This window comes from Sphaerodactylus townsendi, linkage group LG09 (genome assembly GCF_021028975.2).
Source record: "Sphaerodactylus townsendi isolate TG3544 linkage group LG09, MPM_Stown_v2.3, whole genome shotgun sequence".
Lineage (NCBI taxonomy): Eukaryota > Metazoa > Chordata > Lepidosauria > Squamata > Sphaerodactylidae > Sphaerodactylus > Sphaerodactylus townsendi.
In genome coordinates, this window is record NC_059433.1 from 58,302,489 (window position 1) to 58,314,265 (window position 11,777).

The following is an 11,777-nucleotide window of genomic DNA, read 5'->3' on the forward strand; positions in this document are numbered from 1 at the left end:
ACTCATACCAACAGCACAGCAAAGCTATTTTGCGTCTGGGATCTAGAGAAAGGGCTGTTTAAACTGGAGCTGTGTAAACCTGGATGTTCGCTTTATAGAAATTAAGTACCAGATGAGATCCACCATTTATTTTACTAACATGATTCCACTTCCAATCAAGATGGCTATAACAAAGGCACCCCCACCTTTTTAATGCAAAACTAAAATAGATTCCCAATTATATTGGTGATTTTAAATCTGAAACAGAAGGGTTTGATGTATATATGGCATCATTCAGATAGTTCACTGTCCTGCACAGGACAAATATTGATCACATTTGGGCAAACCAGAGTATCTCTACTCTTAAAAAAGTTTTGCAAATCCTAAAGTTCCTCTGATTTTTAGAGCTGAATCCTTGGTTGAGCAGGAAATTTTGTGCAGGAAAATTTCAATTTATTCTTAAACTGTTGATCAGGAACATTTTTACCAAACAAGTTATTCAGCTATTTCTTCATTCCACTCAAATGTTTAGTTGTTTGCTAACTTAAGAGGCTATTCATTCAAGAATTGCTGGCTGATTCCGCATAGGCCAAAAACAGCGGTGTGAAAATGGTGTAAACCCTTTTACACTGTTTTAAATCCTTTTACACTGTTTTCACACTGCTGTTTTTAGCCCATGCGTAATCTGCCATTGTGTCAGGAAAAAGTTAGGCTGAGAAAAAGATCAAATAAAAGTTCAAACTGCCACTACCATGCTTTCCATGATTATGCTACAACTGTGCATTTCACTTTTTTTTTAACTGGGTGCTCAACCTGGTCAACTTTAGTTTACCCCCCTGGGAGTCATACGCAAAATTCTCTGCTGCCTTTGCAACTTATCAGGATTTCTGTACAAGCAGCCACATGTTGAAGATGCTATAACTCATTCAGGCATTCTCAACTACCACTGAAAAGCAGACAACCTCTTTTCTGTGGAGCACAATGTATCTCTGTCTAATTTACTTTATCAGGATGTTTGAAAATATAAAACAAAGGAGGGGGAAGTAACTGGAAGTTATACTGCTTGTGGGCATTTCATAAGATCAAAAGAGAAGATACAAAGTGACAAAATCAGCACATTTTGAAAATGCAGTTACATGAATGTGAATAGAAGAGTTATGTGAATGAGCTGTCATGGAGGATCATATAAATAGTGTAGTGATTAAGGTGTTCGACTAGGATCTGGGAAATCCAGGCTCAAATACCCACTCTGCCATGGAAATTTGCTGGGTGACCTTAGGCCAGTCATATGCTCTCAGCCTCAACCCTGGCAAATATTTGGACGGGCAAACTCCAAGGGATACCAGGGGTGTGATGTGGAGAAAGGCAATGACAAACCACCTTTGAACATCTCTTGCCTTGAAACCCTTATGTCAACTGTGACTGGACAGCAAAATAAAAAAAAATGTTTATTAATATGAATGTTTTGAAAAGCAGTACAGCATAGTTAACTTTTATTTCTGTAAATAATATATTTGTATCATTCATGTGCATCCAGTTAAATACTGCATTCATTCACTAAACCATCAATGCTTGAGTTGTTATCGAAGTCATTCCGCAGCTACTGACTTTAAGAAACTTTCGGTGAGGTTCTAAAGACAGGTACACCCATTGCCACCTATTGTTTTCAATGCTCAGTACATGCTAGAGGTGTGACTGCACCTTGGATATACCAATGCTATGAGGGTAACTGCATAGGGTGTCACTGTGCAGTTATAAGATGTACTTTCCTGAGAGTAAAAATAATTGAATAGACTTGAGTAGGTTTCTAAGTAGACTGGTCTTCCTTGGAACAGGAGTAATTTTTTTTTATCCCAGGAAAATGAGGCAGAAGTGTTATTTGTGAAACGTGTTTGAAATGGAACAATGGCTAGTAACATCCCTCTAGTTGAAGGGATTAATTTTTTATAATAGTTTTTTAAAATGTGGGTTATTAGCATTCTTTAACTACCTTCTACCGTGATCACTGCTTCAACCCAATATTCGTCTACCTTAGCTTGTTGTTCCTCTACCATACCAGTTTAATAGAAAGAAAATGCTGAGAGAATTACCTTACATTTCTTGTGTTTGGTGGTACCTGTGTTCAGAGTTAAAGATTTATTATGTATGTGTTGATGAGTAGCTGACCAGGTGCCACCCTGGAAAATCTGGCCAGTTCTCTGGAGGCCATGGCAAAATTAATGGTTAAAATTAAATCCAGCAAAGATGGAGGTTCTGTTGCTGAGCCAGGAAAATGCTAGAGTGACAATGTGCAATTAACACCTAGGCCATCAGTCACGAGCCTGAGTGTGATCCTGGACTCTTTCTATGAAGGTCCAGGTCACACAGTGGCCAGACTCGCATTCTTCCATCTCCACCAGGTCATGCAACTGGCACATGATCTGCCTCGCCCTGACCTAGCCACTGTAATCCATGCAGTGGTCATCTCCAGATTGGATTACTGTAACTCGCTCTATGCAGGGCTACCCTGGGGCCTGATCTGGAAACCCCAACTGGTGCAGAATGTGACTGCATAGGTCCTAATGAGGACACCATGGAGGGCCCATATTCAAGCAGCAGGAATGAGCATTTGGGTAAAACCAAACAGAAAAAAAAATCTCTACAAAATACCTTGTTGTTATTTTTCAGGGTTATTTTCTCCCAGAAAAAGGCAACAATAAACAGGAGCCAAATAAACAGATCCCAAAGAATGCTAAAAAAAATGGCATTTTTGGGCCCATTTCACTGGTCACCTTAAAACAGAAAAAAAGAAAAGAACCCCCCACTCCCTGCTCCCTTACTCCACAAGGACTTTGGAAGTGGAACATGCAGTTCAGTGCTGGCAGATACTAACTTAAATAAGGATGAATTAAACCACATGCAAGGCTGTCCTTTGCTCGGAAAGAATCAGTGAAAACAATGCTTCATTGCTAATACAAGTGTGTGTGTGTGTGTGTATTTTGGCTTGGATATACTTTTAAGAGGCTAGATCCAAACAGAACACTCAAGGGACTACCTATACCCGTGGTGGCGAACCTTTGGCACTCCAGATGCTATGGACTACAATTCCCATCAGCCCCTTCCAGCATGGCCAATTGGCCATGCTGGCAGGGGCTGATGGGAATTGTAGTCCATAACATCTGGAGTGCCAAAGGTTCGCCACCACTGACCTATACTCAGTGAAACGTTTGCTTTCTTCCCTTTGTAAAGATTCTCACTATGGCAATTAACACATGTTTAGAATCTTTCATGTTTCAAAAGTACTGTAAGTATGAACTGCTGTTTTACAAGAACAAGTACAAAGTTTAATTAGGTGCATGAAATTCATTGCATATGTTTTTTGATCTTGGCCAATATATTTACATTTATAGTATGTTATTTCTTTAGGCTCAAAAATTCATAGTAATAATTTAATTGAACTCCCATGCAAATTCATAAAGGAATATGCCCTGTGAAAAACAAGTTTTACTTCTGAGGACACAGGGTCAAGAGTATGCATGTTACCCATGTATACAGGGAGGGGTGGTGGTGGTCACTTTATCAGGTCTGAGAAGCCCAGCCTGAGCTGCAAACTTGTTACTGTGATGTGAAATAGTTGTGCTGTGTTAGAAATAGGTTTCATCCATAACTCATGATACATGGGAATGGATGGGATTACGTGCCACAACTCTGGGTAGAAAAGATTATTCTTTGGCCCCAACTGATGCTGAAAGTATTGATGATATAAGATCAATCCTATGCAGTTATTCCAGTCAACCCATTGCTTTCAATCGATTTAAACTAGAATAACTCTTCTTGGAATTGTACTGAAAGTCACTGTAAATCCTTGTTCTGCCACTTTAACTGCCTGTAATTAGCGCTCAACCTTCCCTATTTTGGGATACTAATTTTATGAAGTCATCAGCAGAGAGTTATAACAAGTGGCTTCCAGTAAAGCTATTGTTCACTTAACAACCAGGCAGCAGCGTTTTCTGTAAAACTGTTTATATGTTTTAAAACTAACTTGAAAACTACTGACTGTAGCACAATATTTTGATTTCAGGTCTTCCATTTATTTGTGGGGCTTAGTTGCCATGGATTCCCGTAAAGCAGGGGTAGGGAACCTGCGGCTCTCCAGTTGTTCAGGAACTACAATTCCCATCAGCCCCTACCATCATGGCCAATTGGCCATGCTGATAGAGGCTGATGGGAATTGTAGTTCCTGAACATCTGGAGAGCCGCAGGTTCCCTACCCCTGCCGTAAAGGTTACAATTTCCAAGTTTTCCTACTAAACAAATTTTAAAAAGTACGCTCCAAACCAAGTTGATAATTAACTAAGATTGCATATTCTATTTTGTAGTCCTTAGCATTTTTAGGTATCTATTATTTACTTGTACTTTTTGTTCAGCCACAGACCTTGTGAACAAGATAAATCTATACATTAAACAAATAATGTTTTCTGGTGACATCATGGCTCAATATTGGTGCAGGGGTGTGTGTCTCCCACTAGTCCTTGGAGCAGCAGTGGGCAATAAGAAATGCCTTTGTGGGAAACCTGGCAACCCTTATGCCTCTGTGGAGGACAAAGCCCATTAATTTAATGCACAAAAGCCATAAAGGTTTTTCCTCCACTTCTGGGAGGACAAAAAACCCTCCCCCATGAAGAAAAGTGTCTTGTAAGGTCGGCCTGGACATCCCCCTAACATGCTATATTGCTCCATGTGCTTACGGTTCAGAGTAGCACTCTATCCCTCACAGGTATTTGTATGGGTAGCTGCATGAGGATCATAAATAAACTAACCCTTCGTGCAGAGGCATATTGGTGGGAAATGGCGCCTGAGTACAACCCCTGCTCCGGATGCCCCCCAGCACTATCCCGTGCTCAGGGGTGGGGCTTGAGGCGGCTTGGATGGGCACAGCAGCAGCAGGCTGGCTCCTGGGCTAGCCTGCTGCCACGGTGCCCATCTGAGCCACCCCTGGTCTCCCTGCAGGCCGCCTCCTGCAGAAGCCGGCCATCAGGAAGATGGGGGGGGGGGTCAGGTGTTGCGGCAGGCGGCCCAGGAGACAGCCTGCCACCGTGGTGCCCATCCAATCTAAGAGAGGAGGTGATTATCCTTGCCTTGAAACAGGAAATGACATGCCCACTCCTAAAGAAGCATACTCTAGACCCATCAGAGTTGAATAACTGCCATCTGATATCTATACTATTCAGCAAGGCCAGGGGTAGGGAACCTGCGGCTCTCCAGATGTTCAGGAACTACAATTCCCATCAGCCTCTGTCAGCATGGCCAATTGGCCATGCTGGTAGGGGCTGATGGGAATTGTAGTTCCTGAACATCTGGAGAGCCGCAGGTTCCCTACCCCTGAGCAAGGCAATTGAACAAGTAGTGGTGCTAGGCAACTTCAGGGATTCCTAAGTGAAGTAGAATGTTTGGATCTATTCCAATCTGGTTTTAGGTCTGGTTACAGAACTGAAACAGCCCTGATCACCAGATGGATACCATCTGCTGGGAGATGAAAGGGGTGTGTTACCCTATTAATTTCCTTGGATCTCTTGTTGGGTTTTGATACCATTGATCTGCACAGCATTTCAAGGACTGGGAGCACTGTTTTACTGTGCTTTTGGTTCTATCTTGAAGGTAGATTTCAGAACATGGTGCTAAAGGACTGTTGCTCTGCACCTTTCTCTTGGCCTATTGAGTCCCTAAAAGCTATATGCCATTAAAGGTTGAATTGAATTGAGGAGATCTCCCTAAAAGATTTCATCTACATAAAGCTGTTAGGAGAATTCATTGTGAGCTTTGGGCTGAATTGCCACAAATATGCAGAAAACACACAGTGCCCCTTCAGATTTCCAGAAGATTTCCAGGTTTCCATTTTCAGGGATCAGAGTCTCTCTTTCTAGGAAACAAACAGATAAAAATGCTTATTTGCATTATACCTTCTTTCATCCATGGTTTTTAAAGAACAACTTGTCTTTGGGGTTATTTCTTGGAGCAAAAAGAAAACAGCACACACTCTAGGGTTAAAAAAGCAGCAAGATCAATAGAAGTAAGATTTCTAAACAGATATTACCCTTGGAAAATTATTCACCGAGCCAAGAGAAGAGCAGACAATACTATTAGGAGGGACCTATTACAATCAAACTCACAGAAAACAGAATAATCAGCTCTTTTGAGTAGTCAAATCAGTGATAAAATAAAATATATTATTTTCAAGTACTGGCCACTATTACAGGACATGCCAGGCAGTGAGCCCCCCCCCCCCCCACCTATTGGTTTAAGATTACTGGGAAGTTGGGAGACGTGTTAATTAAAATGCGTGCCCCATACACCACATTTACTATAAAGTGGCATTTGTAGAGCATGTCCACTCACTATAGACATGAAGGAGATGTCCTTCCACAATTTCCCTAGGAAACTTACAGACTTCTCCAATTGTAATGCCAAAAAATGTGCATATATCATCTGTGATTGCAAATTACTATACACTGGTCAAATTTCTGGGATGGTGAAGGTTCAATTGCTCGTACATGTTTTGCACATTCGAAACCATGTGACAGAAGCACCTGTTATTGATCATTTTATTCATGAGCAGCAGTCTCCAAAATCACTTCACTTTGGGTTTCTGGCAATGGTGGATGAGCATGCTTCCCATATCAACACCCAACAGAGAGTGCATAGATTGGAGACTTTCTTTATCTTTCTGGTTGGAACACTGGAGCCAACCAGTTTAAACCAGAATTTAGACTTCTCTGTGTACCTCTGAACAATTAACAATACCTGTGGATTTTGTGTTCTTATCTCTCTTTCCCCTCCCCCCTTTAAATATGAAAGCCATCTGATTGCCAAGGACATTTGGCAGCAGCTTAGAGAATCGGCAGCAGATCACACTCCAGGAAGGTAAAAGGCTTATTCACTATTGCACAGGCAGGCAAGAATGTGTTTTAGCCTCTCAGGAGACGATGTGAAGACCTATCTCATCATATTCAGTATGTTATTGCAGGATTAACCAGCCAGGCTCCTGAAACATTGGAATTAGCTGTTGACTAAAACAAGATTTGCATCCCAACCCAAGAGACTTGTATATAAGTATAACTCTTTAGGAATTTTTTATGCTACCAGTTCTTTCTTTCTGTTAGAGTACCTGATATTGTGTTTTGTTTTCCAGAAAACACTAGCCTTGAAAGTACTCATGAGATCAGTCTACTATCCAGACACTGATTAGCTTAGTGGTTAACTGTCATTTTGTTGGCACAATTGGTGCGTTGTTGACTTGAAACACGTCAAGTGTATCTTACCATACATAATTGGCTAAAGGTTCGAACATTGCGATGACAAATCATTAGCCAATTATCCTGCAGGATACACAGGGAACTAAGCTCTGGGTATCCTGCAGCCCCATTGGGCATTGCCAGGCCATGGAACAGTTGCTCCACAGCACAGCAAAGCCTTCCTGCCTCCCCCATCCCAAACACACACCCTGCCCTCACCCTTCCCCCACCCCACACCCTTCCCCCAAAAGTCTCGCGGGCCCATCTGCAGCCTGACAGACCCCACCTTCACCGCCCCCAAAAGTCCACTCTCCCCCACTGATAGCTCCCTTACTACCCTCCCCCACTTTTAGCCACCCACTGCCACCCTCCCCTACCCCTAGCCATCCCTAGACAGCATTTTTTGGTAAAAGCCTTACACAGGGTAAACTGTTATTTGCTTTATCTGATCTAGGAAATGGCATATCTCCAATCCTAGATGGGGTTGAACTCGCTCTAGGAACTGGTTTGTTGCTTGGAGGTACTGCTGGATCTGGGCCTCCTGTTGGAACAATATGTGTCAGTCAGGGGTAACTTTCACCAGCTTCAGCTTTCCTAGATTGGAAAGATCTTGCTGCTGTGGTGCGCTGCCTGGTAACATCTAGATTAAATTACTGTAATAGACTCTACATGGGCTGCCCTTGAAGACTGTCCAGACAGAATGCCTGAATGCTGATGGGAGTGGTCATAGGGATCATATCATTCCAGTTGGCACAATTGGTGCATTGTTGACTTGAAACACGTCAAGTGTATCTTACCATACATAATTGGCTAAGGGTTCGAACATTGCGATGACAAATCATTAGCCAATTATCCTGCAGCATACACAGGGAACTAAGCTCTGGGTATCCTGCAGCCCCATTGGGCGTTGCCAGGCCATGGAACATCTATGCTTGGTCTGAATTGGCTTCCATGTCCAATTCAAGGTGCTGGCATTAAACTTTAAAGCGTTTAAATGTCTCGGGTCCAGCAAAGATGAAGAATTACCTGCCACTCTAATCAACTTTGGAAGTCCCTGGAACCTGAGGCTACATGGGTGGCAACCTGAGAAACCGTCTTCTTGGCTGAGGAACAAAAACTTTGCTTCTCCCTTCCCAAGGAGATTCAGCTGTGTCCCTCTTATCATTTTCTGCCATCAGGTGAACTTATTGTCTCCCCAATAACTATTATTGGTCCTGCTCCTTGCTTGTATTCTTTACTGCGACATTTTACTCATTTGGTTAAAATATTTCATTATATATTTCATATATGCTATTCTAATGTCTCAGATATGTTAATGTTTGCTACCTTGGTGGGAAAGGTAGTTTAGCATTGTTTCAAATAAAAAATACTTCTAATTTTTTCTTTTTTTCCTCATTTCTTATACGGTATATTTTAATTGTGCCAGTCATAGGTTTAGCAAGGACATGTGTTCATACTCTAAATAATTTAAAAGCAGGGAATATAATCAAACCTGAAAAAAAACCTACACTGACTTTGTTTCCCTGGCAACTTGGGGTCCCTTTCTTTTCTTTTAGTTAATTAAAGTTTATTTGGATTACAAAGTTACAGAAAAATGACTGCTGAATATCGGTTAAAGTTAACAAAAGCATACAAATGAGAAAAAAGATATACATGCTAGCATCCCCTAAATTAGGGGTTGTCATAAAATAGTTACCTACATTTCATTCCTGTGACTTCACCAGTCGTTAACTAATACCCCGTTTCCCCGAATATAAGACATCCCCGGAAAATAAGACATAGTAGAGGTTTTGCTGAAGTGCGAAATATAAGGCATCCCCTGAAAGTAAGACGTAGCAAAGTTTTTGTTTGGAAGCATGCCCGATGAACAGAACACAGAAAAATAAGACATCCCCTGAAAATAAGACATAGCGCATCTTTGGGAGCAAAAATTAATATAAGACACTGTCTTATTTTCAGGGAAACACGGTATAATCTAAAGAGTGAAAGTTGGTTAGTTATTTGCTAGCCAGCTATATAATATATACTTCTAATTTTTTCAGGGCAGGAAAAGTAATGCAATAAACATGTTTTCAGTAAATCAGTAATACTGATCCTTTCAATAACCTATATCAGGGGCTACTTTTTTTTCAAGAGCCTTACAAGATATCAGTCACAAAATGGTGGCCAGGCAGGGGGAACTAGTCACAAAATGGTGACTTGTGCAAAAATCAGTGTGTCAGAGTAGTTCTGCAGAGCTCAGGTGGAAACCTTTCTTCTGCTCTTTTTAAAAAGCAAACCATGGCCAACCTTGTAACTAACTTTACCTTTGTTTTCCCTGGAAGAGACAAATAGTTTTGATGGAAGGTGAAAGAGTCAATAGCATGCTGCTTTGCTGTCAACAAGCAAACCATGGCATGTATGTAAGTTTGAAAGACGAGATGAAAAAGATGCTGGTAGCATCACTTTCCCATCCAGCACAAAGGTGAATGCATGAATGTGCCTCTCTTTCTTCTTCACACAACAGAGAAAAGAAACTGCTACAATAGCTTTAAAGAAAGCAATTGGAGCAGCAGTGGAGGAGGGGCATAGAACTACTTTTATTTACTGGGAGAATGACTCATTATTTGAGTGACCTTCTGCCTACTCTTAGTCTACAGCAAAACCTAGCCATTTGATTCTGTTGATGGTATAAATTGTACCAAAGTTCGGCAGCATTCCCTAAATAACCAAATCTTTTAATAGTTCAAATAAACAATTCACTCAAAAATTTCAAACGTAATTATGAATAATTACTTGCATAAAATTCCTGTGTTCTAGTTTTGCCTCTCATAAGATATATATCTTATGAGAGGCAAAACTAGAACACAGGAATTTTATGCACGTAATGATTTCAGTACAGCCTTCTATAACAGTACAGTGTTCAAAAGTATATTACATTTATATTGGAAATTAGTAATTTTAACTGTGTTTCTTAACCTTGTTTTGCTTTAAAATATTGTCCTGTTTTGTATACCAATAAAGGCGTGTGTGTGTGGATACATTAGATTTATTAAGCAGAAGATATTTCGAGCTGATGAATTTCTAAATTTATCTAATGAAAATCTAAAAGCTGCCAGGAAGCAATTCTCAAAGTTCTCAAATTGATGAACTTATGAGTCTACATTTCAGTGTAAGAAATCAGATGTATTTCCACTTGTAGAAGTTTTGCTAGATGTAGTATTTGTAAAATGCAATTCAGAAGCTTTGGTACTCATTAAATATTTTTAGCTGCTTGGGAGCTGTTCATCTGTGAGTGAATTCCAGATATGGGGGATGCATTAAGTGATTCAACTAGACAGCCAGAACCCATCATTTAGATGTTGCTCCCAGCCAAATAGAACCTGTTTGTCGATGAGAAGATGTTTAAAGGGCATCTAATTTGAAAAAAAAAAACCTGTTCTTTTAGATAGCTCTTTATGCTTCAAGATGAGAATGCTGGATGTTGAATATGCAGTTCATACACAATATTAAAAATTATGAAGAGAAATTTACACTTTATCCAGAAACCTTCCACTGTAACAAGGTAATTAATAAGAAAATGTTCTGCACAGTATTCTATGGCTAGCCAGTTGAATGCTTAGTGCATATCTGCATGCTTGCAGCTCAGAATAAGGATTAGATGTATTCACACAAAGTATCTGGTCTCCAGAGTCCATTTTCATAAGAAAAAGGGTCCTGTCAAATTGCCAGAGCTGACTTATCACAGAAAACCATTCATTAACATTTCATAAGGTATAGCATGGTGAAGTGCAATTCAAAATACAAAAAGAAGTAATCGCTAGTGAGGTATTAAAGTAAGGATCTTAATATCACTCACTGCAGAGACAGATACAATCACATTTTCCCACTGTATTTTGTACTGATTAAAATATAGTATCTAACAAAATACATTATCATGTGCAATTAAGTGTATATGGACTTCCTGCATTATAAAATAAGTAAAGGTGACCTCATTAATTCCTTTAGTGTATTCCGACAAGGTCATTTGGGAGTCTAGTATGATCTGTACAACTGGTTTCCCAGTTAACATCACTTCTGCAACAAACGTCTTGTTATGTAGTATTCAGCAACACTGGAAGTTTACAACCTAAGTTGATAGCACCTAAGCTGCATTGTGTCAAATATGAAATATCCTGCTTGCCTAGATGTCTTGTAGATTGAGGCAATAGTTGAAATTTGACAGTAAATTTTGTGTTGCAGCCAAATTTCATCCAAAGCCATTTTTGCCACAAGCAGTAAGCAGACTAACATTGCCTTAATGGCCGTTTTATTCTCAAATATGCCTTTTCCGTTTTTAATAGGGAATTTGTGACATACACTATCAATTAAAATTATATTACATTAGTAACATATTCTTAATATGATGTATTATCACAGCATCCAAACCGTTCAGATGCACCCCCTGGTACTAGATACTGTCTCTGGAGCCTATATTGTTTGTATTCTTTTAACCTGAACTCTGATGCTTGCCTATTTTAAGCTGTTTCAAAATTAATTTGGTAAGAT